The sequence below is a fragment of the Manis javanica genome, chromosome 1, assembly GCF_040802235.1.
Source record: "Manis javanica isolate MJ-LG chromosome 1, MJ_LKY, whole genome shotgun sequence".
NCBI classification, from domain to species: domain Eukaryota; kingdom Metazoa; phylum Chordata; class Mammalia; order Pholidota; family Manidae; genus Manis; species Manis javanica.
This window is the reverse complement of record NC_133156.1, coordinates 238,469,940-238,497,491: the sequence shown is the minus strand read 5'-3', so window position 1 is coordinate 238,497,491 and position 27,552 is coordinate 238,469,940. Positions and strand designations below refer to the sequence as shown.

General features: G+C 46.3%; 1 long non-coding RNA gene across 1 annotated transcript; it reads left to right on the top strand.

Annotated features, from left to right (window-relative positions):
- The first annotated feature begins 19,184 nt into the window (after window positions 1–19,184).
- Window positions 19,185–27,271, top strand: LOC118973945 (uncharacterized). The gene is made up of 3 exons (XR_005063501.2): window positions 19,185–22,642; window positions 23,606–24,284; window positions 25,964–27,271. It is a non-coding gene; the product is annotated as an uncharacterized lncRNA (long non-coding RNA).
- Window positions 27,272–27,552: the final 281 nt, after the last annotated feature.

Below are 27,552 nucleotides of genomic sequence, written 5' to 3'. Positions count from 1 at the left end.
AGGAGGATATCATCGCAGGGCAGTGTTTGATTATCTGAGTTATTCAGGAGATGAACTTGGAAGAATCCACAGGGAAAATGTTGCAATATGCATCAGGCCCTCGCTCTTTCCTAAAAATGGTTCCTGTCAAATACCATGACTTTGTTAATGCCTTCATGCGGCATTCTACAGTTTTGCATGTTCTTTGTAATTTACAAAACATTTGAGTTTCATTAGTTTGTTGCGCTTCCCCACAAATGAATCCAATTCAGTGAATGGCTACCGTCGCTTCCAGGGGCAGCAGGCGGCGAGTCACAAAGTCAGAGGCGTGGGGGGAGCACAAGGCATTAATCAGAGTATTTCTTGGCACAGGTGCTTGTCACATCAAGAGATACTGGCAAAAGCCCAGGAGACAATGAATATGCAACACTTAGCTTTTTTTCACTCAAATGACATGTAATCCTCTAGCTCTGTCATCCCGCACTCAGTGTAACAGAGACCCCAGAACACGTCTCTCTCTCCCTCCCCCTCTCATTGTCCCTCTCTCCTTTTGCAATCCCAAAATTTGAAGTGAAATGGATCTGTTCAGGGTACCATAAAGGTGTTTATCTCTGACGCCCTGGAATGTTGTAAAATTATTCCAAAAGTAGTTTATTATCTAAGTAGTCCAGCTCTGTCCCTATCTGGATGATTTTCTTGATTTTTCTGTGACTTTGGCTTTTTTATTTGTGTTTCCTGGATTTGGTTAAAATATGGTGTTATTTTTTAAGTGAATAATCTTAATGGGATGCAGAGTCTTGCTGGCATAATTACTAAACTACAAGTTTTGAATTTGGACAATTACTGAAAACAATTACAAGTTACAAGTATAACCAATGAATCCTTTGAGAAGTCCATCCCCAAGCCAAAGTAATACAAGTTCAGGGGCTCTCCATGATTATATTTTGAAATAAACCCAAAATATGTTACTTTCTGGCCATGACAGTCCATTCCACAAATGCCAGTGAGGACACTACCAGGGGGGGAAACTATATCAAGAAACGCTCAGTACAAAAATAGACAAGGAGGGCAAGAGACGTGTCACACGCACAGCTGGGTTTCTCATCAAAGGGACTCTTTGTCTGTAAATAGTATTTGCTATGCTTTACGGTTTGGAAAGGAAATTCATAGCGCATTTGCTTGTGATCCTTTCCTTATCCTCTTAGTACCGTCAGCCTTCTTTTTTTTTTCATTGTATCAATATGCAATTTATTAATTTAAGGCAATCTCATTGCCTACAGAAAAGAAGGTCAATGTCTTAGCAAGGCAGTAAATAACGACAGGTACCACTAAATGAACACCAAGAACATACCAGGCATTTTACATCATTTTCCCACTTAACACTGACCAGCCCCTGAGAGAGAGGACTGTTACCCTCAGGTACAGATGAGAAAAGCAACATTTGCAGAGCTAACAAAATACAACTAGGAAGTGGCAGAACCACAATATGAATTCCGGTTGGTCTGATTCCAGAGCACGTGTTCCCTCCGCCCTCAGAACTCCACTACTTGCCTCGTCTTCCTTCTCTCCGGCCCCCATCACTGTCATGCTCTTAGGTGCATACGGGCCTACCTGGAACCCCACGCTTTCCGGCCTCTCAGCATCCTGTCTCCTCTGGCAGGAACGGTCTCCATCCATCTCTGCACATTGAATCCTACCCTTTCTCCAGCATCAGCTTCCTTGATCTCAGGAAACAGACATCATCTCCTTTCCTACTGTGTTTCACTCATATATTGTACATGTTGCTGCCTTTCAGGAGAGCTATTTATGGAGAATTTCCATCCTGCCTCTAGTGCAGTAAAGGAAGGCATGGTGTCCCGCACATCACTTAACATAGTGCCGGTTACCTATTTTTTTTTATTAAGGCATGATTGATATATACTCTTATGAAGGTTTCACATGAAAAAAACAATGTGGTTATTACATTTACCCATATTATCAAGTCGCCACCCATACCCCAATGCAGCCACTGTCCATCAGTGCAGCAAGTTGCCAGACATCCACTATGTCCCTTCTCTGTGCTACACTGTTCTCCCCGTGATCCCCCACACCATGTGTACTAAACATAATACCCCTTAGTCTCCTTCTCCCTTCGTCCCCACCTGCCCTCCCCCACCCCTCCCCTTTGGTAACCACTAGTTCATTCTTGGAGTCTCTGAGTCTGCTGCCATTTTGTTCCTTCAGTTTTCTTCATTGTTATACTCCACAAATGAGGGAAATCATTTGGCATTTGTCTTTCTCTGCCTGGCTTATTTCACTGAGCATAATGTCCTCCAGCTCCATCCATGTTGTTGCAAATGGTAGGATTTGTTTCTTTCTTACGGCTGAATAGTATTCCATTGTGTATATGTACCACATCTTCTTTATCCATTCATCTACTGATGGACACTTAGGTTACTTCCATATCGTGGCTATTGTAAAAAGTGCTGCAATAAACATAGGGGTGCATATGTCTTTTTTAATCTGAGAAGTTGCATTCTTTGGGTATATTTCAAGGAGTGGGATTCTGGGATTAAATAGTATTTCCATTTTCAGTTTTTTGAGGAACCTCCATATTGCTTTCCCCAATGGCTGAACTAGCTTACATTCCCACCAGCAGTGTAGGAGGGTTCCCCTTTCTCCACATCCTCACCAGCATTTGTTGTTCTTAGTCTTTCTGATGTTGGCCATCCTTACTGGGTGAGGTGATATCTCATTGTGGTTTTAATTTGCATTTCCCTGATTATTAGTGATGTGGAGCATCTTCTCATGTGTCTGTTGGCCATTTGAATTTCTTCTCTGGAGAACTGTCTCTTCATATCCTCTTCCCATTTGTTATTTGCATACTGGGTATTGAGGTGTGTAAGTTCTTTATATGTTTTGGATGTTAACCCCTTGTCAGATATGTCATTTACAAATATATTCTCCCATACTGTAGGATGCCTTTTTGTTTTGTTAATGATGTTCTTTGTCGTACAAAACCTTTTTAGTTTGATGTAGTCCCATGAGTTCATTTCTGCTTTTGTTTCCCTTGCTTGAGGAGATGTGTTCAGGAAGAAGTTGCTCATGCTTATATTCAGGAGATTTTTGCCTATGTTGTCTTCTAAGAGTTTTATGGTTTCATGACTTACATTCAGGTCTTTGATCCATTTCAAGTTTACTTTTGTGTGTGGGGATAGACAATAATCCAGTTTCATTCTCTTGCATGTAGCTGTCCAGTTTTGTCAACACCAGCTGTTGAAGAGGCTGTCATTTCCCCATTGTATGTCCATGACTCCTTTATCATATATTAATTGACCATATATGGTTGGATTTATATCTGGGCTCTCTAGTCTGTTCCATTGGTCTATGGGTCTGTTCTTGTGCCAGTACCAAATTGCCTTGATTACTGTGATCAGCCTTCTTTTCTTGATGGAGAAACTGGGTGTCATAGAAGTGAAATAATGTATTTCACTAATCCCATTTTCTCTTAACATCTCAGAAAGAGGATTCATCTTGCACTTAATATATTAGCAGTCATGCCTTAGTATAGTGGCAGTGTTCCCTTTCATTTCAGAGTGCATATATATGCACCTTATAATTAGTGGCACCTTTGAGTCAATAAAATATGGTAAATTACCTGAGTTCATGTAACTTATGACTGGTCTTTAAATTCAACTCTTACTCCAAATTGTATATTCTTTCCATGAAGCTGTTGCCACATTCAAGATCACCTATAAAAGAAAAATCAACCATCCAACAGAAAAAGGTTTGACTGTTTTGGAGTTTGAGTTATAATTACAAAGTCTACATGCAAAATATGAAAACATCATATGCTGAGACTGCTTTTTAATAATGAAAAATATTGATGTACTCTTATCATAGATTTTTTAATTCATTATCTCTATACTTTTAAATTCAGTTTAATTGTGTAAACATGTACTAAGAGCATATTTTGTGCAGGACACAGTGTCCCTCATTATGGAGTCTATGTAGCTACATAAAATTGAAATTATGCCCTTATAGGGGAAGATGATGATAAATATACATTTGTAAACTTCCTACTATATATGGGACATTGTGTCAAGAAATGTACACATTTTAGCTTTTTTAGTCTCCATTGTGTGGATGAGTAAACTGAGGCTCATAAAATGGCAATGCTTCTCCCATGGCATCTGAAATACAAGTTTGTTGAACTGAAGTCAAACCCAGGTCTGCTGTCTCTCCTAACCTATTTTGCTTCTATTATTTCATGTGTATAGGTAGCTCTTGTATAAACTGTGTAACCAGATATGCCGATTACCTTGTAGAGAGAGAATCCGGGTTCTATCGGGAAGCTAGTAGACACAGTCTGTCACTAATCGGGCGAGGATTCCTTTATTTTGTGAGCATGCAGGCATTCTGCTGGGATTCCGTCTAAGGGAGGCTTCTCACCTCAAAAATGGAGTCTGAAATCAATAAAACAATCAAAGTGTTGGCAAAAGAGAAGAGAGAAGGGCCAGCAATTTTATTTGTCAGTAATAACACTAGATAGCTAGCAGCTTTAAATTTGCTTGTGAGTTCTCTGATTTCATAAAAATAGTACCATCCTAAGGGAAGAAAATGCATATTTCTTAACTGAGTTCTGTATGTTGAGCATCACCATTTTCCCCATGACAACCCTGAGAATTTTAAGTGTAAATATCTATGGATATTTGGAAATGTTAACTAGCTTGCCCGAAGTGACATACATGGCCTCTCTCCTACATTACAACACCTGAAAGGGTTGTTTCTGGGCTTTTGGAGGTGGGAACATACATTGGCCAATAAATAAGCAATCAGAGGCTGGATGGTTCTAAGGTTCTCTGCTCAGCTAGACCTCTGGAGTTTCTCCCTGAGTCCTAATAGGGTGGAAATAAATGAATCTGTATTAATAGTAATATTACATCTAATTGTCATTATCATTTTTAAAACCTGGTTACTGTGCTCTCCTTTATCTTCATCATGATTCATTGATAATCATTATGGTTCTTGTAATTGTTTATATTATTATTACTCTTCAGTAATAGGATGAATAGGAAATGCATAAAAATGACATGAACTACTCAGGTCACACAGATATTAAATGGTAATACTTAGATGTTTAGCTCTCAGATTTTGAGCTCTTTCCCAAATTTACTATGACCTTCAAAATTTAGAAAAGTGTTTTTCTTGGGTGCAGGCCTGGACAGATGGGGGGCTTAGTGCACTGGTAGAAAAGGTTGAGCATGAAAGAATTCAGTCAGAAATGCTGGCATTTGAAAGCCCAGGATTGACAGGCCCATGTTGCCTGTATGGGATGCACACAGCAGCGCCCAGTGAGAAGGCAGACCGTTAGGAGTAAAGTGGGAAAATGTGTATTTGCACAGCTTCTCAGGGATGGAGAAGCCCAGGTTTGCAATAGAGAGACGCACTCCGCATTGGAAAGCTAGTTGTCAGCAAAAGGAATGGTGCGTGGTGAGCCTCTGTGCCCTTGGCCTGTCATTAAGAAAGGAAGTACAATGAAGTCATTATGGATCTGAGCACAAAAGTAGAATGAACTCTCTTCAGATCCCAGCTCCTTCATTTAATTGCTCTGTGACCTTGGGCAATTTACCTAACTTCTCTGTGCTTCTGTGTCATCCTAGGAGATTGTAATTTCATCTGCCTCACAGAATTGTCATGAGAATGAAATGGGGAAGTACATACAGAGTGCTTCCAACAGTCCCTGACACAGAGTCAGGTCAAGAAGTGTTAGGTATTATTGTTCAGTTTGCCAGAGCCTCCATTTCCTTGTCTGTACAATGGGAACGATGTAATGAGCTGACAAGGTCTTAAGAAGAATGACCTGTGAAGTGAGGTGAAGGAGCACCGCGGAGGAGCCCTCAGTAATGCCTTCTGCAGATATAGTGCAGCTGTAAAGAAGGGCCAAGGGCCAGCGGCTGCACCAGCACCAATGCAAAGTGTAGAAATAATCTCCCCTTCTCTCAACAGGCAATAAGTTTTCTTATTATTAATCAGAGCCTTGACAGTGATAGGCCCCCCACCCTCACGGGTTCTGCCACTTTCCAAAGTGACTTAGAATCATTTGTAGGGATTCCAATATTCTTCGTCGCCTGCAGCCTGACATTCTCTAACAGCAGACGGTGTTTCACGTGTCTGTCCTGCTCCAGCACAGAGTGAGTTAATGCATGCTCACACATGTCTTTATTACATGTCTGGTAACAAGCAAATGAAGGAATGAATGAAATAACATTGAAGTGGGGTGACATGCATGTGAGACCACCTCCCAAGTGTCCTCCAATGGGAGTTCTAATGACAGACATATCTGATGCCCTAACCCACGAAGGATGGCCTAGGATTTCATCCAAGTGTCCCGTATCCAAACCGGGTGGAGCCAGCCGGCCTGCAGTGCCTGAGACCCCGGGAGCAGGAAGCTCGCCGCCCAGCCTTGCCCCCCTCAGCCTGCCCCGCGCCTGCGCACGTTCATGCAGACGGGCCCCACTGCGTTTGCTCTGGACACTGAAGTGCTCTTTTGTCCAAAGGTGGTCATCAACATTCTTTAAGTGACCTGAGAGGAAGAGAGGACACCAGGCAGGAGGCGGGCAGCCCGCATGGCTGCAACCCTCGGGGAGAAGCAGGTGGTGGGTGGGAAGAACGGGCCTGAACCCACGTCCTCCTCCCTGGCCTTTGGCCGCTCCCCCACCCTCGCCGGCCACGTGGGAAGGCCGCCTGTGGGCAGCACCAGCAGGACTCCATGCCCTCTGGACCCCAGGAGGGGGCTCGGTTGGTGGGGTTCCCCAGCTGGGGTGGAGGGGGAGATGGTTTCGGCTCTGCCCCTGCAGGGCTGCCACAGGCGGTGTTTCCCCGGGTGCAGGTCGCAGCTCCTTTGGAAGCACGTTGTGTATCTCGGGCTCCCTGCAGGTTCCGCAGCCGTTCTTTCCTACCTGCGTCCCACTCCTTCGGGTCCGGCATGCTGATAGCCCAGCCGACACCAGTCTCCACACTCCTCCACCGCACCCAAACCTTTCTGATGAGACTCTCTGAATTCTCCTGTTGGGGGTGTACTTCCCGTTGGAACCCTGACACTGATACGCAGACCAGAACACAGTTACCCTGCATGGTGGTTTTAGACTAACTTGGTCCCCTCTTCTACTTTAGTTCAGAGGTACCTTCTCTACTGTGACCCTGAACAAGATGTTTAGCCTGCCTAAAGCCTCCATGTCCTCACCTCCAAAGAGGAGTGAGTAACTCGGGATGTGTCACCACCCACTGAGGTCCTGCCTGCGAAGCACTTGACAGGGGGCCTGGGAGACAGGGGATGCTGGACACATGTCGCTGCAGAAGCTGTGATCTTGACGCACCTCTTTTCACTCTAGAAATACGTGAAAATGTACATCATTTTGTGCCGAGTGAGAGCCTACACCCCACCAGGACGAGTTGAAGGAGAGGGCAGGTGTTTCATTTTTTAATTTTTTTAATTTTTTAAATTTAAGAACCACTCTGTGTAAGTAATATGAACATCACAAACATTACTCCCCATCTCCTCTGCCCGACAGATTCTGGAAACAGCAGAAGAATCTTGCTGTTCAAAGGCTTCTCTGAACTTTAACATTTGGGCAGGTTTATGGGGAATTATATAGCTTTGTAAAGAACTTGATCAAACAGGACAACAGACCCACAGATAACATCGTTGTCAGTTTACTCAACTGAGTTATCTGAAAACTATGGGATTTAATTAGAGTCCATTTTCTGTTCTTCATAAATGCGAGCAGAGGAAGATGCATGCCAGCTGCCCCAGAACAAAGAGGCTGTGCTCTGAGTTGCCCGCCTCTCATCCTTACAAAGGCCAGGTAATTAGGAGTTCTGAGGACAGTCATAGCTGAGACAAAGAGAAAAAAGGCAGAAACTTCTTAAAAATTTGAATTATCTCCTTGCTTGAAAGGAGCAGACAGGAGTTTGGCACAGGTTTCGCTGCAAGAAAAGGCTATGTTGTAAAATGACCCCAAAGCATTCAGAATGAAGCAAGATGGCAGTGTTTCCGAGGGCGCGAGGCCTCCTAGGTGTCCACGTGAGCCACGAGGTACCAGCGGCTCTTCGGAAAGGAAGCTATTTATAGGAACGAGTATTGTGATTTCCACATTTCGTGTTTGCCTTGGCTCTGAGTCACTAAGAGCAGAGACTAGATCTGGCAACGAGAGTCTCCAGTATTTAATCCAGTAAGTGATGCAGCCGCCACTCAGGTGATTTAAATGAAAACACTTCCTTTAAAAAAAACCTGAGTAGGAGTCAGAATGGTAAATTTTCACGTGCTAAATTTAATTACTAGACAGTTCCCTGCCAGCATGGGTCCATGGGGTCGGATCTGAATATTTTGATGTAATACCAAAGTCGTCTCTTTTATGAGATATATTCTTAGAGCCTTTAATCAATAACCATTTCATTTTTTTTCTGGATAATTTAAAATTCCTATTATTGCTAAGAAGCTGGAATAATGGTAACCTGCAATGGGGGGGCAGAGGGGTGGGAGGATTAAAAACGGGGCGTTTTACATGCAGCCTTCACTACCACCCAGAAGCCTCTGCCTTCTTTCCACGCGCCCTGCCCCTTCCTCTGGCTTTCCAGTCTGTCTGCGACAAACTGCCAGGGCCCCACGTCCGTATACAGCAGCCACCCACCACGTGGGTACCGGGTTTTTCTAGGTGAGCGTCTGCTCACCTCGCAGCACAATCTGGCGCCAGACCAGAAAGGCGCATTCTAGTCCTCGTTTTCTCCACGCTGCCCACCACGTGGCAGCACCCAGTCCTCACTTCCTGCTAAAGTTAAGGGCTTTATGCCCCTCGTGATGGACCCAGACGTTGCTTCTAAACAAACAAAAGCCCCTCCCTCAAAACAGCTGCCTTGAAGGCGCCAGGGCTGCTGTGCAGGCTGGCCCGGTGCACAGCCCCCCGCGAGGGCCGGAGCAGGTCGTCCAGGCCAGGGTTCGGGCCGTTCCCCGGGGCTCAGCCTGTCTCCCGACAGAGCCCTCGTTTCCACTCTGCAGTTCCTTTCCCAGAGAGTGAGGGGGAGAAAGCCATCCCGAGGGAGTGTGAAGTCCAGGGGGGTTCCTGTCACGTGGCTAGTGGGGACTGAAGTGACATCAGCAGCCACCATGTCTAGTAGGGATCAAACAACCATGGGATGAAGGTTATTATATATATATATGTAATATCATAAATATATAAGCATAAGAATATATATATATTACATAGAAAGTCCCAAGAACAGATCCTATTTCTTAAAGCATCACTTGGACATTTTTGAGGGAAGAAGGCACAGCTGTAGAAAGACTTGATGTTTATGGAGGGGAAACTTCACAGGGCCTGGTGCAGTAGGAATGCCCCAGACTCCTGGGGTCCCTCAGGGTGAATGCAGCACAGCCACTAAAGACCCTGCTATGTGCTGATTCTGTCCTCCCAGAATGCCTGGTGAAGCCCTCCCCCTTAGCATGACTGTATTTGGGCCTTAAAGAAGGTGACTGAGCTTAAATGAGATTGTGGGGTGGGGCCTCATCTTAGGGCCATGTCCTTCTGAGAAGGGCCTTGTCTTCTCCACACAGAGGAGAAGGCGGCCATCTGCAATCCGTGGAGAGAGGCCTCACCAGATGCCACCCCTGCTGGCAGCCTGGCCTTGTAGTCCATCTCTAGAACTGGGAGAAACCCGCCCACCTTTCTGCTGTGGAAGCTGCCCAGTGTGGCACATCCTGTTTTGGCAGCCCCGGCACGCTGGAGGAGAATGGTGGCAGCTTAGCCCCGGGGGCGGGTCAAGCATGGGAGCCTTAGATAAACAGGTGGCTGGGCCTCAGGAGGAAAGAGGTTCGCATCAAGTGCAGTGCCTGCCATCGGGAGGGCAAAAGCAAGCCCGATGATTCATGCCGAGGGAGGAGGGAGCCCCGCTGGCCACCCCGAGCAGAGCTGCAGCCCGGGTTAGGCCGGTGGCCATGAGTTTCTGAGCGCGCGGGTCCATGAGCGGTGTGGCCCAACCTTCACCGCACGGGGAGGAGGGTTTGCTCACACCCTGACCCCACACACGAAGCTGAGGCTCACAGCAGAGTGGCCTCCTCAAGTTCACAGTGTTAGTAAGAGAGGGGTGCAGATTTTCAACTGGGGTGCCTGGTGCAATGGCTTGAGGGAGGGTTTTCTGGAGACTGTTAATTCTGACCCTGTCTGTACCCTCAGGGTGGTGAGAGCGGAGGACTGTCAGGCTACCGTTGCTTCCTTTAGTTCTCATTCCTCTCCACCCCCTACTTTATATATGGGTAAAATGAGACCCACAGAGAGAAATAAGGGCCACCAGCCCAAGGTCGCACCAGCCAAATAGCATTACATTTGGGAGGCGAATGCTCTTTTGTCTCCCTTCAAAATCCTTTCTCTCTCCACTGTATCTCTTAGTCAGATGTTTTAGGAGGGTTCTCCAAAATGCGGGGAAAACTTGCATTGAAAGTAAGGAGAAAAAAAAATGGACTTATTTCCAAGGGGGAAATTATGAGCAGTTTATTCATGAACTTGGATTCTTGAGACAAACAACAAAGAAAAGAACCCGATCAGGAAATCGAGGATGAGCAAAGGAGGGAGGCTAAATGGTGGAAATGTCTGGAGAAGGAGGATGACAGACAGGCGCGTCCTCACGTCCTCACCGACAGTCTCATCCCTTTAACTGCCGATACTCACGGGTCATCCTCTCTGCTACTGAATACATTCCAGAAAAAATCTGTATCGAGTGAACCCTTCTTGAGATACCACAAGTCGAGGGTGACATACTTTTCAACCAGAGCCCTTTTCTCCTTTGTGCAGAATTTGAATTGCCACCCAGTCATGGAAGACGCTGATCATATGGGAGAGAGACAAGAGATCCCCAAACCCAGACGGAAAGCAAACCCCTTTGGCGTTTGCTAGTAATGCCCACCTTCTTTATGGGAGCATTTTCCATCCTTTTTATTAAAGAAACCTATACTTCAAGCTTGGATTTCAGCTTCTTGGTGGATGAGTGAACCTCGTATTTGAATATTCAAGCCTTCTTCTCTGCATGACCTAATCAGCATTCCCTCGGAAGTGGACAGGTCGCCCTAATCTTACAGAGTCTAGTAGTATTTGGCTTAGTAGCAAACCCAGAAACTCTCCGTTGCTCAGTGTTTTGGGTAGAGATATATGGACAGTGTCTGGTGTAACAGACACCACCTATAACCAGTAACAAAGCCTTGGTGATTCAGAGAATCCTATGGGAAGTGCTATTTGCCACTTTGCTGTGGGAACTGGCTGCTCCCCACCCACGTGGCAATCGGCACCTTTTAGCTGGGTCTTGCTCTGTGCACTGCTGTTTATAAAATAAAAACTGAGAAATAATGAAAGAAATCCTATCATCGTGGTCAGGAAGAACTTAACCTATAGAACCTAATGACTACCTAGCACATGACTTAGTACATTTTTGTTGATTAATTTTCTAAAATTAACTGAAGGACCCCAAATTTATTGAGCAGGAAGAATTTCACATGATCTTGGATTCCCAGGCCTCGGTTCCTCGGCTCTCCTGTGAATCCTGTGTCATTATGGAAACACATTTTAATGCCGTCCATGGCTTATAGCAGGGTTGGCAAACATTTTCTATAAAGAACCAGGTAGTAAGTGGTTTGGCTTTTGCAAGTCCTCAGGTCTTTGTTACGGCTCCTCAGCCCTGCGGCTGGCCTGGAAGCAGCAACCGCCAGTACCTAACCTATTGGGCAAAGCTGGGCTCCTTAGAGCTGCCTTCAAAAAAACAGGGTCCAGATGGGCTCTGCCTCCAGTATGCAGTTCACTGACCTCTGACCTTGAAGATAAAATCTGTCCCTATTTCACTTTCCTGTCATTTCCTCCCAGTGTGCCTAACCCCCAAACAACCACATTTCCCTCAAGTGTGCACATCCGCGCATCCCTTGTCTACCTTATTTTACCCAATGTGCCCGCTGAGTAGAATGGTGCCAGGCAGAAACAGTACCAGTTTCAAGGTACATCTCTGTTGATTTTGTACCAGTGGCCTTCATAGTGAAAGTCTGAGAGAATCGCCTCCAGGTGAGCCCAAGCCTTCTTTCCACAGGCTGTGCTTTAAACTGCCTTTGTCTAACTCTGGAGAAAGCACTTAAAAAAAAAAATTATAGTAAGTAGTTTCTGAAACTAATTGGACAGCCTTGCTAATACCCTTAGATCAAACATTTTATTTTGTGGAAGCAAAGAAAGCCTGTTTGCTTTAAGCCAGTAAATATTTTCCTCTGTGACATTAATCTGTTAGTTTCCTTTGGAATTCCTATAACTTGGCTTACTTACGTAAAAGTGTTTCACCAAATTTCCCCGTAGGCATCACGTAGTGGAGGTTAGCCCACTGTGCCTGTGTACGGAAAGCAGCCTTCAGTAGAAGGAAAATTCAGCATACTTCCTCATTTTGAATGTCTCCTTGTAGCTAATTTGAGCTAATTTCAACACATTGGATGGAGCTGTGTGGTAGGTCAGCTCCCAGAAAGGAATGATTAAAGAGCCATGACCTATTTTCTCTGAGGTCACTGATGGAGCCTGCTTCCATTGTCAGAAAGCTCCTAGCCCCTTCTCTCCACATTAAGATTCAGTCTGAGGGCTGGACAGATGGGGCAGAGGGGGCCTCACTGTCAGAAGGGCATCAGGACAGCAGTGAGGAGCCACAGGCCTTCCCCACTGGTTCTTGCACTTATCTTCCATACAATTCCAAGACATCTGGCAAACCACAAGCTCGATGTCCTGATTCCTCCAATGTGCCCAGAGCAGGATTTTAGCACACTCCTGTCACTGAATTAAATTAATCTTTCTCAGCACAGAGTTCTGTACCCACTTTGCAATTATTAGAGCCCATGCTTTAGACATATTATGAATCTGTTGTTAGCAGATACATGCAAGGGTTAGACAATGAGAGAGAGTTGCTTTCTAGCCATATATAGATCAAAAGTGTCACAAGCAAATTCTGCTAGAAAGTTTTAAAAAGCGTACATTTTTTCAGACCCTAACTTTATTTTTAAATTTGAATTACCTGCTTTTTCCTTTGAAAATTGCCACATCTTCACGTTCTGCCACTAGATGATCTTCAAGTCACAGTGTTCCCTAATATTTACTGGTAAAATCTAAGGCATGTCTGCACAGTCCTGCTGCAGCTGCCAAACAGGACTCTCGGTGTAAAGTCTTATGGGCAGAATTTGGCTTCAAACCATGTAAAGTGAGCGGCACCTGTAGGTCATTGCTGGTCCCCCCCCTCCACAAGGGCGGTGTGATGATCTAGAGGCTCTCTGGAACAGTCTCCTTTGTTTTCCTCCTGGGCATTTTTTGTGAACTTTTACAGCAATGCATTAGCTGTAACAAGGCTCAGCCTATGTCTGAAAAATGCCCCTCCCTGTGGGTCAAAAGGCTGACTTTCTCTTCGGGAAAATGTGAATGGATTCCACAGGCCCTCTGACACCTACTTTCTTTCATCCCCCACAGACATCCCAGAACAAAATATTCAGCCCCACTCAGGAGCTCCTGTCTTTGTCTCCTCCCTTCTTCATTCATATTTCATCTCTCAGTCTAGCCTGCCAGAAATCGTGGTCAAGGCGCAGCATAATGTTGATGAACTAGATCTTCAAGTCTGACTCACTTCCCAGGCAGCCTAGCTGAAGCCTTGAAGACAGTGCCTGCCTCTCGGAGGCTGAGAAATGACTTCCGCCCACTTGTGAGACAAGGGAGGCCTCGGGCCTGAGAGTCATTTGTCTTTGGCTAATGGGTTTGCAATTTTTTTGTTCTCTCCCATTTTTTTTGAGACAACCATTTTGAAATGTGTGTATGGAGGGTGGGGAGGGCTGGTGAATAAATGTGAATCTGATTCTTAATTCCTATCCTGACCTCTCTCCTCTTTCCATCTGTTCTCTTCAATCAGGCTGTTTGGATGTGAGACGTTCTATGCTCACACCACCTTCCCACATAGCGACTGCATTTTACGCCAGGCCGCTGCCTGGCAGGGGGCAATTAGGTCGTGTTTGAAGAGTGGGCCAGGTGAGCAACTTGCAAATAATGTGAGAAACGGCTGTGTTGTGACTGGTGCTCTGAAGAGATGCAGTGTTTTGAGAGCTGGCATCTTTGAAGCTCACACCATGGAGGCTGTGGAGAGATTTTAACATTATTAAGGCCCATGTTCCACCATACTGCTGGGCGCCCCGCCATCTGATTTGTGCCTCACATTCGGGGAGCACCTTCTTTCATTGCTTTTGTACGACTCTGCGTGTTGTAGCATCCATCAGCAAAGACATGTCTGTATAAATTATTCATGTATGAGCTCAGGCCACGTGGTGCTCAGGAGGCTCCCCCATAGATGTCTGTGTGCCTTTGTGGGGGACAATCAGGGAGTACAGAGGGCGGGGCCCAGGAAGGTGGGGTTGTAAGGTTTCTGTGAATATTAACACCCAGAGTCAGAATAAATATGGACGTAGAGGAGCTCTGGGGAAATGTAAGAATCTTACAAGACCGGAAGCCTGACCAGGGCCAAGTAGCGTTTATTCAGCGCCTCCCCTCCCTCCTCTCCGCTGCGTTCCTCAGTCCCCTGGCTGCTCAGGTCTCTTGCTGCCCTGCCCTCGCCCACAGAACCCCTTGCCCTCGCCCTCCCCGTGGCTAAGATCATCTACATGGGAGAGAGAAGCTGATCAGAGATTTATCCCTTTTCCTAAAGAGTATATTTAGCAGGATGTTTGCCTGTTTCATTAGGGGAGCTTTACATGTGAGTTTGGGTGGGTGATGGGAAAAAGCTGTAGGACAGGAGGCCAGCTGCCATGGTGGACACTCAGGGATGAATCCTCCGATGTGTGCGTGCTTTGTGCAGATATCTATCTAGAGACAGAATGAGGACTTAAAATCCAGTGTGGGAGGCAATATCACATGTGTATAATAATCTGCATCCAGAAAAATCAGCATTCAAGAGGAAACTGAAGATGGTGGGTACCCACGACTGACAGCCTAGACAGCTGTACAAAAATCACATGTCATAAAGTATGCAACTCTAGCTACGTCCGGAACCTGATGGCATGGGTCTCCTGAGTGGAATGGGACAGTGGAAGGGTGGGCATCACTCAATGTGTGTGTCCCTCCCACACAGGAGGGCCTGCAGGCGGGCCAGGAAAGGGGTTGTTCCACATGCAAAACTGCTGTGTTCTTCCCCAAAGAAGACGGCAAGCAAGAGCGACTGCTGCTCACACAGAGACCTCGGTTCCCCATTTTATAGGGCTCGAAAGGGTTATGGTGGCTAACAAACCACTCTTGTTCACCTCCAAATAGTGACGGTGAAGGTGAGGTGTGGCCATACTGGCTAGCTCTGCTCCGATGTTGCAAAGGAAAAGGTATAATATGGATACCTACGTTTAATATTAATCTGCAGCAAAAAAAATGAGTATGGATAATTAAGCAAATGACATGAAAAGGTGAAAAGAAAGGAAGGGTGGCTTTGCTAGAAGGAGACGGCTTTTCTAAGAAGTCCTATGTCATGTTTGATGACCAGGAACCGCCCGGGGGGAGGTTCCGTGGCCGTGCTGACATGGACACGCCTGCAAGCATGCATTCAGCAAGGCCTGTAGGACACTCCCATACTTACGGGTATGTAGGGAAGATACAGACAGAAGGAGGAGTTCATGTGGGCTTGTGTCTGATTGTAAACCAGCCTCATGGTATTTTGATTGACGGGTTTATGGCCCAGTGACCAGGCTATCTCTGCATGTGACCCGGCTGCCATTGTTCCTTTTGCCCTGTTCAAAATTTCTGCCAGGGAGGCTTTGAGGCCAAGTTTGAAGCTTATTTCTCGGGAGAAAACCATGCACTTTTTGGTGTCCTTAAAGCTTGTCAGTGTGACTTGGTAAAGCTCACATCCACGCACCCTGCCCCACCCGAGAGGTTTGTGCTTCACTGTGTCCTGGGCCACCGGGAGTCTGGGGGGAGTCCTGTGGCTGATGCAGGGAGACGGGGGCCTCTGCTCCGTCCACTCCAGCATGAACCCTGTTCTGTTTGTCTTTCACGAAATCATTAACTGGCACTCCCAAGTTCCCTGCACAGTGATAGAGGATCAGGGGTTAGTGTTGCTCAGCTTGCCGGGTAGTGCGGCTCCACCCCCACGAAGCAACGTGTACAAGAGCAGAGCAATGACGCCCAGGGGCCCGGTGACCCACAGGACCTCTAAGTGCCCACTGAGCACAGTGCCCTCCTTGTCAGTGCCCCCCCTCCGGTGCATGGACGCTGCCCCTCTGCGCCTCACCATCGGGGTTGGTCGGGTCCCCACACGTTGCTGTCCCACTCTGTTCCTGCTTCCGCTCCTCAGCAGCTGTCGCCCAGGGTGCTCTCCCCGGCCGATGGAGCCTCCAGCGCGTCCCCCTCCTTCGGGACCAGCCTGCAGCCGGCAGGCTCCTGCTCCTCGTGCAGCTGGAAAACCGAGCACAGAAAGAAGAAACCCTCTTTCTTCCTAAACCCCAGACAGCAGTTCCGCTTCTATTTGGAAAATAAGCATTCAGCATCCAGGCCAGTTTATTTTATTTGATTGATTGATTTTTTAAGACTGCTTTGTCGCTTCCAAGTTTACACACATGGACACGTATGCTTTTATAGACAATCCATCTGTCCAGGTTATAAAAGGCAACATAGTGTGACAGTTAAGTACACAACTTTAAACTAGAATGTCAGTGTTTGAATTCCTCAGCTCATCCTCTGATTTCAGCTACATATTCCTAAGCAAGTTATTGACTGTTTCTCTGCTTCAGTTTCATCATCTGTAAAATGGGGATAATCATATTTTTCTCATGCTCTTGGATGGAGTTTAAATTCATTTAGTCCGAATGAAGCACTTAGAACAGAAAGCATATCATAAACACATGGCATTTAACTCTGAGCATTATTCCATCCTCAACATGGCCGTTTAAGGGAACAAGCTAAGAAATTAATAGGTATATAATTGGGTGTTCACTGTGTCTCAGGCACGGTACTAAGCACTCTATGCTTAGATTACCCAAGTTTAAATATATTTCTGCAATTATAGGCTGTGGGAAGTGAAGAAAATTAGTCAACTTAAACAATTTTTTCATCTACAAAGTGGGCATAAAGTATATCTGAGATCATATAAAGTGCTAGGCAAAATTTACTATACGGTGATTATGGTTGTAATTGTTGTTAAATTATCATTGTTGTTATTATTACTAATGGCAATTTATTGCCTTAAGAGTGAGAAGAGATGGTGCTCACCCACAGACAAGCACAGGCCCCCAGGTAGTGAGACACCCTGTCCTGCTCGGTGGGTCTGCTGGAACATGTGCTCTTCGCTGGGGCGACCACCGTTAGCCAGCCTCCCGCAACAACGGCAGCAATCAGAGGACGCAGCCTATCTCTTAAAACAACGTCTTTATTCCAATGGGAGGGATGGTCTTAACTTTTCCAAACCTTAGAGAGCCTTAAATTTTTGATTAGATAGCCAGAGAAATTAAGTTTAAGGCCAGTTAGTTCATTTTAGTAACAGGCAGGGTGGGGAAAGAAAGAAGGCAAGTTAAAAACAATGCTCTGTAACCTTGTGCATGTAGATGACTGACAGCTGCTTTTCCACGGACGAGCGTTTCCTGAGCCCTGTCCCCTCCCGCCCTCCGGGTGCTGTGGGACTGTGCACTATAATGGGCCACATTTAAAGAGGGGCTCCTGGTTCTTTTGTAGTGGTTGCTGTTACTTATTTATTTATTTCTTCCAGGAACAATATAAGGGTCTCCAATTAGTCACAGGTGCAAATATTATGCATGCAATTAATTGTCTTCAAATGGTTAATTATGGGCAGAATTGGCTAATTCGGGGTGCAATTAACTATGTGCCACTTCTTCAGAGAATGCCCGTAGACAATTGTGTCTGCAATTAATTTACAAGAGCCATTACAGCAAAAACCTTGTACTATAAATTCAAGAATAGAGTGGGAGAATTTTTTCGAAGCAGGATTTCACTCTGGGTTAATTGCATTGACTCTTTCCTTTGGCTTTTCTAGGCAGGTTGACTGTAAATGGGGTTTCTGCGGGTTGCTTCTGTGATGTGATAGCCCTACTCGCCGTGAGAACGCGGGCAGGAGCAGAGCGGCTACTGGACACCCAGGAGACGCACGGCCCTGCTGTCAGGCCTGCAGGGCTGCGCCGTGGACGTTGCTGCAGTGAGCGATGTTCTACATGCTTTGTGCTTATTTGTTTTGTCTGTTTGACTTTTTTTTCTGTACCTTTTCTGGCACAACAATGCAGAAGCAGGAATCCTCACCTTGCTCACCAAGTTCAATGTCTTTACTAAACGTTAAACTTTAAAGCCATCTTGTTAATACATTTATTAACTGTTACCAACAAACAGATCTTATAAGCAATCACAGTAGAGTTTTAAAATTTATTAACTTCTTTTTATAGGTCAACCACTGAGCTAAATACTATGATTACATTATCTTGTTTAACTCTTAAAATGATTCCCCATTTTTGCTTTTAAACTCGAAAAAGTTTTAGTGACTCGCAGATCAATGGTGGAGCTGAGACAAAGGTGTGTCTGTGCCACTCCAAGCCCTGCGTCTTCACAGCCATGCCTTGCAGGGGCTTTGGACCTGGAAGGACACTTAGCTACCATCCCCTCCACCCTGTCACTGGACACACGGGGGTCCCATGGTGCACACAGCAAACTGAGGACAATCCAAGCTTGGAAACCCAAATTTCTGCCCCACCCCAGTCCAACGTTGTTCTAACTACGGGTGCTGCCAAAGGAAAATTCCGTGGAGTCAGTGCGCCCATTAGCTCTCCGTCACAATGCAGGACGGTGTTCCTGCGCAGTCTGCAGCGTTCCCAGGTCTGCGCGCAGGCGGCTGGCTGGAGATGACCTCCGGCTGCACATGCCCCGAGGACCGCACACGGGCCTCCAGCGGGGGGCGCTTACAGTGGCCGTGATTTCACTGGGCGGAACAAACGTTCCTGAGCAGCGGTTCTTCACGGTCTTGTTTCTTAAACACCTGGACAGGGCTGGTAAGCAAAGGCGACAAGCTTTCTCTGCTCCAATGTTCCCACTTGCGGCCCAGGGCAGCCTACAAGCCCAGTGATCTGCTGTGGCAGGTGCTGCTCGGCTCCTGGGCAGAGATTCTGGACCACACGGGGCTTCACCACGTTGTTGGAAGGAGGAAGAAATGCGTGTACCACTGTCAGAAAACATGAGATTAAGTCACTTTGAGCTCACGCGCAATTGAGATTTAGTTTCCATCTCTGGGAGCTACTGGTCTCCAATACTCAGAGACGGCAAAGGCGGAGTAGACCCATTCGGTGGCTGGGTGCCTGCTCAGGTGTTGGGGTCCTCTGCAGTCGGCTGGAGCACGCGACCTAAGGCCTGGGCTATGCAGGTCTGCCCGCGTGGGAGGGGGACAGCACAGAAATGACAAAAGCCCTTCCCTCTCAGCTTCTCGTGGAGTCTAAGCTGTTTTTCGTAAGACTAGTCAGCAAAGGGAAAGAGGAAGAAAAAGGAATCTACCAAAATGTATGCATCTGCTGTATGTCAGGCCCTCCACACATGTTATTATCTTAGAGGCTTTCCAACTGCCTTGCAGGAGAGGAGAGGTTTATTGCCATTTCGTTCAGGGATAGTTAAACCAGGCTGCCCACATTGCACACCATGCCAGGCAGAGAGAGCTGGGCTGGAGGCTCCATTGGGCTGCCCATAGGGATGGCCAAGGCCATGTGTGCCCTTGTGTGATCTGTCGCATCCCAGAGACTTCCTGCAAGACAGCTTCGAGTGAGTCTGAGTTCTCACAAATTTGAGGATGATCGGTAAGTCTAAGCCTTTTTCCTCCTTGATTGTGGCTTTGTTTTACTCCCAGACAGGTGTGGTGTGGGGAAGAATCTCATATTTATGTCAGTATTGCGTGATCACTTGACAGACCGTCAGGGCTGATGCTGTCTGTGCGAGAGGCACTGTGATGCGGCCAGACCACCAAGGACGGTCCTGCTGGGCAAGCTGGGGTCATCAGAGGCATGGAGCCCCTTGCATCTGATCTTCTACTCACCACTTCAACACCTGATTTCTTCTTTCTACCTTGGGTTATGGCCACACTCTTGAATGTTTGATTTCTGATTCTGATTTACACCCCTAACAGCAATGAAGAGTCAGTACTGCGCATGCCCCTGACTCCCGAATCTCAGTCATGCTGTGACAGCTCACCATCGCCTCCTGTTCTGAGCCTAGATCTGTCCCCCCAGCCCATTCGCTCCTTCTCTGCCTAGTCTTGCCACCCACCCCCTGGTGTGACAGATACCATATCTGTCTTTATCAATGTGTGATCCACAGTGTGCATCCATAGTGTAATTAACACTGGTCATCCCTCGCCGTGGAAGGTAGAAAAGGCATCAGAGGCTAAGAAATTGGGTTTTAAAAAGAAACAAGAGAAAAAAAAAAAAAAGGTTTCTGAAAGAAAAGACTTGTCAAGGCAATTTCTTACAAGAGCAAACCCTTCATCAGAAATCAAGTTAGATCTCATTTTGAAGGAGTGGATAGATGTCTCCCCGTATTTCTTATTGTCATATCATATATGACACATATAGATGAGAGTGATTGTTTTCAATCCCACTTATATTAGAAAGGAACTAACAAAATGAGTAAAATCAAATGTAATTAGTTTTACCTAAATTGCAGGTTTTCAGAGCAATTAATGAAACTGAAAGTTGAAAGCTGCTTGTTAAGCAAATCAAAGATCAAGGAATGTATTTCCTCTATTGAATGTCACTCCTGTGTAAACCAACCTACACAAATCATTTTCATGTTTGAAATATAGCGCATGTGTAATTGGAATATTCAGCAGTGGCAGTAACTTGGGCGATTCCCGCATTGCCCAGACAGGACTCAGGTGTGGGGGTCAGGCGGACCCCGTCGGAGTCTGAGCTCAGCCCTGCACTGGCCCCGGAGTGCGACTGCTTACATCACCATAGAAGCTCCCCCTCCCCTCCATAAAGCTGGCATTAACGTGCCCGGCAGGGTAGTGGGAGTTCTCGGGACGGCACGTGCAAAGTTCTCAGCAAGTTGCCTTTCACTTAGCTTCAGTCCAATATGTGCTGTTTACTGCTATTATTTTATTCAGTGCTGTGACTTAAATATAACTTCCAGATTATTTGTGAGCTAATTATTTGCTGAGGCCAGCCAGTCATTCTGCCTTTTTCAGAATGTGTGTGTCCTTCCGTGGGACCATGCATGTGTGTCTGTCCCCACCCAGGGCTCTGGGCGGTGGTGGGGGGCAGGATATTGTGGTCCCTTCCCTTGTTTGAGCCCCTATTTCATCCGTGAGATGGATGGTCCCTTGGCTTTTCCTAAGGAGAATAAGAAACTGTTGAGAAGGGTCCTATGACAAAGGCCCACTGTTCCCAAGAAGTATACCCCCGGAAGTCCTTCCAAAAGCTTTCTGGAAATATTTTCCCTGCACATATCCACCTGGTTTGGAACCCAGGATGACTTTCCAGGGAGGTCTCTTTATGGGACCCAAGCCCAGAGGACAGTAGGGCTTCTGAGATGGGATGCACAGCTCTGAGCACAGGTGCATCAGTCTCCCCTGACAGTGGCTCATGTTGGTGTGACCTGAGTTGATCTCACAGCACCCTTGTAAGGACAAGGTGCATGTGATACTGTGATTTATAATAAGAAATACATATTTATCCTCCATCCCCCTTTGTGGCACAGAGTTCCTAAAACCCTTGGAACTTCCGAAGTGAGGAGACTGATAAAGCTGTCTTACGTTGTTGATGGGGTGCTTTGGGAAAGTACCTAAGGATGGGGGCTGGGTCCCAGGAGAACCAGCCATGTGATCAGAGAGTTGAGCCTTTCACTCTCACCCCTGACCTGTGGGGAAGGGGAGAGGCTACAGGTTGAATGGACGGTCAGTAGCCAAGGGGTTAATTAATTGTGCCCAAATAATGAAGTCTTCCTTAGAACCCCAAAATACAGTGTATGGAGAGCTTCCAGAATGATGAAACATGGAAATCTGGGAAGAATGGCAGGCTTAGAGAACATAGAAGCTGTTGCCCTGTGCATCTCTTCCACCCAGCTGTTTCTGAGTTATATCCTTTTATAATAAACCAGCAATCTGAGGAAAATGTTTCTCTGAGTCTGTGTAGCAAATTAATGAAACCCACATTGGAAACTCTGATCTATAGCCAGTTGGTCAGAAGCGCAGGAGACCACCTGAGCTTGCAGCTAGAGTCTGGAGTGGGGAGGGGAGGGCAGCACTGTGGGGCCAGGCCTTACCTGCAGGGTCTGGTGCTCTCTCCAGGGAGATAGTGTCAGAACCGAGTTGAATTTTAGGACACCCAGGTGGTGTCTGAGGATTGCTCTGTGGTGCGGAAAAAGCCTCAACGCATTGGGATTGGCGGTCAGAATTATGAACACGTATCATCGTGCCCCTTAGCAGATGGAGACACGGACACCCAGAGCCTCCAAAATTCCACAGGTCCACTGGTCCAGGTATCAACTGATGTGTGGTCCTCTGTTGAGAAACTGAGGTCTCCAGGAAGAAGGAACAAAGAGATGCTGGAACTGACTTTCCAACAAGAATAATGAAAACACAACTCCCGAAAGGAGCAAAGATTTTCCCTGGAATCTCCCCAAAGGTAGCACATTTTATCTGGAATATAAATAAATGTACATTCGCATAAGCTTGCCTTCCTTCCAAGTTAGATACTGTACCAGGCAGTGGGGAAATGAAGGGAAGAGTGTGGACTTTGGCAAGCAGAGTGCTCTAAACGGAAAGTCTTCGTCGAGTAGTATTCCACCTCAGGTGTGCTCTTTCTCCTGTGGGTCCACCTGCAGAACAGGGGCTGAGAGTTCTTTACAGGTCAATGGGAGGACTGGAGATGCTACATGGGCCGCCCTGTTCCAGGCCTGGCTTCCTGAATCCACCATCAATGATATTCCTACTTGGGGTGCAGAGGAGGAGATATTCAAGTTCATTAATACATAACTATTTCCCGCAATGCTTAAATAAGGCTTTCTTTTTTTTTGGAAGGCAACAATAAAATAAGTATACAAACCTTAGTAGGAACCTAAAAAAGCAGGTGTCAAGTAACAAACTAAACAACATATAGATGAATTAAGAGACCAGAAATGAGGAACATATGGATGAGAATTCACTTGAAATAGACACAGGCTTAGCAAAAAGGAGACGAAATTGCTGGCAGGAAAAAAAAAATGTGCTTTGGGATTGTGCCAAATTGAAAAGCATTTAAATAAATAATTTAAGCCTAGAGAAAGTATAGGAAGATTACCCACATTCTCCTGGATAAAGAACAGAAGTGACAGGCCGGGTGTAGGTCAGCGGGGAGCCATTTTGGCAAGACCTTGTCAAGGGCCACCTCCGTTAGGAATTGCCTGGCTTAGTGGGCAGGCGGAGACCACACCTACAACGTGTGTAATTGCTGAATCACTGTATGTACACCTGAGACCAATATAATATTGTATATCAACTATGTATCAATAGAAACACCAGGGCCCCTGCCTGTGGCTCTGTCACTGCGTGTTGCACAGCACCCCACGGAACCTGTGTGCAGGGAGTGAGCCTTCTGCTTTCGTTTCAGGAGGCAAATGGTGGAGAGAGAATGGAGAATGGAGAATGTATCACATCTGTGCGAAGAAGCCCACGTTGCTCTGCTCTGCAAATTCAATGTGGAGAAGCTCCTATAACCTGGGTGCACAGCCACATCTGTTTGTCCCGTCCACCATGCGGTGCTTTCCTTCATATTCTCTGCTGCTTTGCCGAAATACAAGAATGCACCTCCCCCTCACTTGTTTTAACCAAGACAGTGATATTGTTCAAAAAAATATAAATCTTCAAAAGATTTTGGTCGCTGTGCTCACGGGTCTATTTCAAATAAAACATATACATGAATGTATCTTTTTATGTTAATATGCACATCGGATTAGAACTAATTTTCAACCATTCTTTGGCAGCATGTCCACAATAAATGAGACTTGGTTTAAAAGACGTAAACTCTACCCCCTCTCCAGGGGTGCTGACTCTTCATTTCTTCAGCCCACCATTTGTCCTCACAGCATGCACCTGAGAGTTCCAGGTCTGACCACCTGTTTCTGAAATCAGAGGAACTCTGACTGGGCTGCACTGTCCCTCATCCGCCATGAATGGATCTGTGCTGAGCGCCTACTGTGTGACATGGTGGCACTAGGACAGGTCCGGAGCTGGCAGAGCAGCCATGCCGCTGAGAAGCCTTGAGAAGTTACCACCTGCCCCCGGAACAGGTACGGTTCCTTCACGGGGGCTCCCAGAGAGGCAGGGACACCATGGAGGAAAGGGTGTGACTCCATTTAGTACAGAGCCCGTGGTGCCTCACATGAGATCAGATGAAGTCCAACTCAAGTAAACCAATAGCGCGCTCCCTGCCTCTGCGCTTCCTGGGCACCGATGCAGAAGGCACGTGGCCGGTCTTGGGAAAGGCACCTCGTGTTACTGGTGCAAGTTGCAGTGTGCTCCTTCCAGGGGGGCTCTAGTTCCCAAAGATGCTAAGGCCCCAGCAGTCTTTGGAGAACAGTCTCCAGGGCCTGGAGTTGCGCCCTTCACAGTCTATGGCTAAATGCTCTGCATTCTTGTTATGATTCAGCCAAATGGATTTTGCCAGTACTCTGCATATTGCGCTTTTTTCTCAAACCCGCATCTTCACTCACTCCTTTTCTTCTCACCCAGAAGGTGCTTCTTTTCCCTCTTTGTGTCTCCGGAGCTGGCCTGTTCTTGAGGAGCTGGCCGTGAGGGGGGGAACCCCTCTTCACCGGCACACAGAGGCACTGAGGGGGCCGCTGAGGTCTGGAAACTGGGGCCTGGATCCCAGCTCCTCTAATTTTGTGATGACTTTGGGTCAGTTAGCTCAGCTCACTCAATCTCAGTTTTCCTCACCTACTAAGTGGGAAATCAGTGCTTATTTATGACTACTGGAAATGCGGTTAAATAGGATATTAATAAAATGCCCGGCATGTACCCAGTGCTGCACCGCACTTTCCTTTCCTGTCTGTACTTTTATTTTAAACCTCAACTCAAAGGGCAGCTCCTTGAGTTCCAAGGCCCTGCCCTTCTTGTTACCGCTGTGATCTTACAATGAAGCCTTAAAGGGCAATGTGAACACAGGACATGTGTCACAGGTATTTATTAGTAGTATCACTTCTCTGGGGCTTTTGAAATAATACCTACATGATAAGAATAGTTCAACATTTTGCCTTAAAAAAAAAAAATCCGCAAAGGACAATTTTGATTCACTGCATTTATTGATTTTCCAGCTGCCCAGAGTGTCGGCATGCAGTACACTACATGTAAATGTTAAAATTTTGTTTTTCAGATCTTATGAAACAAAATGTTTCCATACAAAGAGCACATATTAGTCTTCTGGGGTTACCATAAGGAAACCCCATAGACTGGGGGGCTCGCACAACAAAACTTCGTTTTCCTGCAGTTCTGGAGGAGGGCTGTTTCCTGGCCACAGCCTCTTCCCTGCTTGCAGGCAGCTGCATGGGGCCCTCCTCCCCCGGGCATGGGGAGAGACAGAGGGCGCACAGGTGTCTCTTCTAAGGGCTCGGATCCCACTGGGTCAGGGCCCACGCTCATGACCTCATTTAGCCTTAATTATTCTCTTGGACACCTCGTCCCAAATATACTCACACAGGGGCTTGGGCCTTCAGCAGGGGAACTGGTGGGGACACAGAAGTGTTGTGTGACTATCACATGGGTAACAAAGGTCCCGGTTGGCACCTGAAAATAGCATCACATGCTCTGAATTTGGGGGTCAGGGGACTTCAAGCAGCTTCTCTACTTCTTGGATTGATAGATAAAAGGACTTCCACAAGATCTCAATGCCCATTCAGCACTCTTTCCAAGCTTCGACCTTCTTTGTTTGTTTGTTAAAGTAAAACCCCAAACTGTGTTTTTTCCCCAGTGGCATCTATGACTCTTGATGCAGCGATTTCTCCAATGCTAAGGAAGATTCAAAACTGTATCTCCAGCCAGCGGGTTGAGGGGATGTCGCCTGGTGCTCAAGATCTCCAGAGTCAGCAAAATAAGCACATTTATTGTGACTTGCTTATATTCACTCAAATGAAAAAGAAATCATAGACCCTGAACATAGATACGTGTAGAAACAGTTGAAAAGAAAATCATTGACCCCTGACCCAAGCAGTGCAAATTTTTATGCCAAAACCAAACATTTTTTATCCCACCTCGCCTCTCTGTCCCTCTTTCTACATCTATACCTAGATGCACACACACCACACACACCGCACACACCACACACACACATTTCCAGTAGCTGTGGAAATATGTCAGGATAAGCATACAGTCTTTTTACTTGATTTACAACATTTATACAAACCAATACAAACCAACTGATGTGATTCAACTCTAGGACTAGAATATGAGACCCTCTGGAAATGCAAAAGTAAGGGTGGCTAGAAATCCCACAAATACTCTGTGTCACACACTAGCTCTGCGGGGTTGCACTCCACGCCCTCTCCTGCCCCACCCACCACCCCTGCTTTGTATAATCTTTTAGCTTTAGTATTTTCACATATTTTACACCAGTGGACCTTGATGAATTTAAGCTTGGGCATTGTACAGATTCCAGTTTTCAAATGAATGACTCTTTCATTTAGTTAATAGCTGCAGCAGAGCCATAAAATGGTAATAGTTTATGACTTTCAGGATATAACCCTCAACCACTGACAATATAAATTATATTACACTGCACTTTACGGCCGTATGAAGCACACGCAGGACTCACTGTAGGTGTGAAGTCTGGGAAGTGGAGGGTGTAGGTGGGATGAATTGTTTATTTTTTTACTCGTCTGCTGAAAACACCTTCGTCCTGTGTCCCAGCAACCTGTCTGTCTGATTGCAGGCATCCACACCACCGTGCTGAGTGAAACTGTGACCACAAAAGAAAACTATCAATAAAGAATCAAGGTGGACATTTTCATGCCTTCATCAACTTGCACTGTTACTTCAACACAAATGGAAAAACATGCCTTTCCTTCTGCAGGCATCGATAGCTATTCTCAAGTTGGCAAATGCATTAGGAATGTGAGATGTGGAAGAGGGTGTGGGACTGCACGGTGGCCTGACTACCCATATTTTTGTTTTGTTCTATTATCTATTAAGAGGAGTCCGGATAACGTTATCCTTCAATTGCACATGTGGCTTCTAAGTCCTGTTTCTTGTCTAGGCTTAAGGTTAGGCCCCTGACCCACGAGCAGAGGATGAACCCTGGTTTTGTAAATGGACCGTCTAAATAAAAAATGAAGATAATAGAGCTTCAGAAATTGTTAAGGGCCAGAGGGAGAGTAAGGCAGCCCAGCTTTTGTCCCGAGGAAAGGCCACTCACTTCTCCACTGCACCTCCTCCCTGAGAAGTGCTGTGTTATTGAAGAGGCCTGTGGTCCGATCTGCATATCAAATAGCTGATTTGTAGATGAGGTCATTCATTTCGTGGTCTGTATGTTTGCTGTGCTGGAGATGGGCTGTTGCCTAGCAG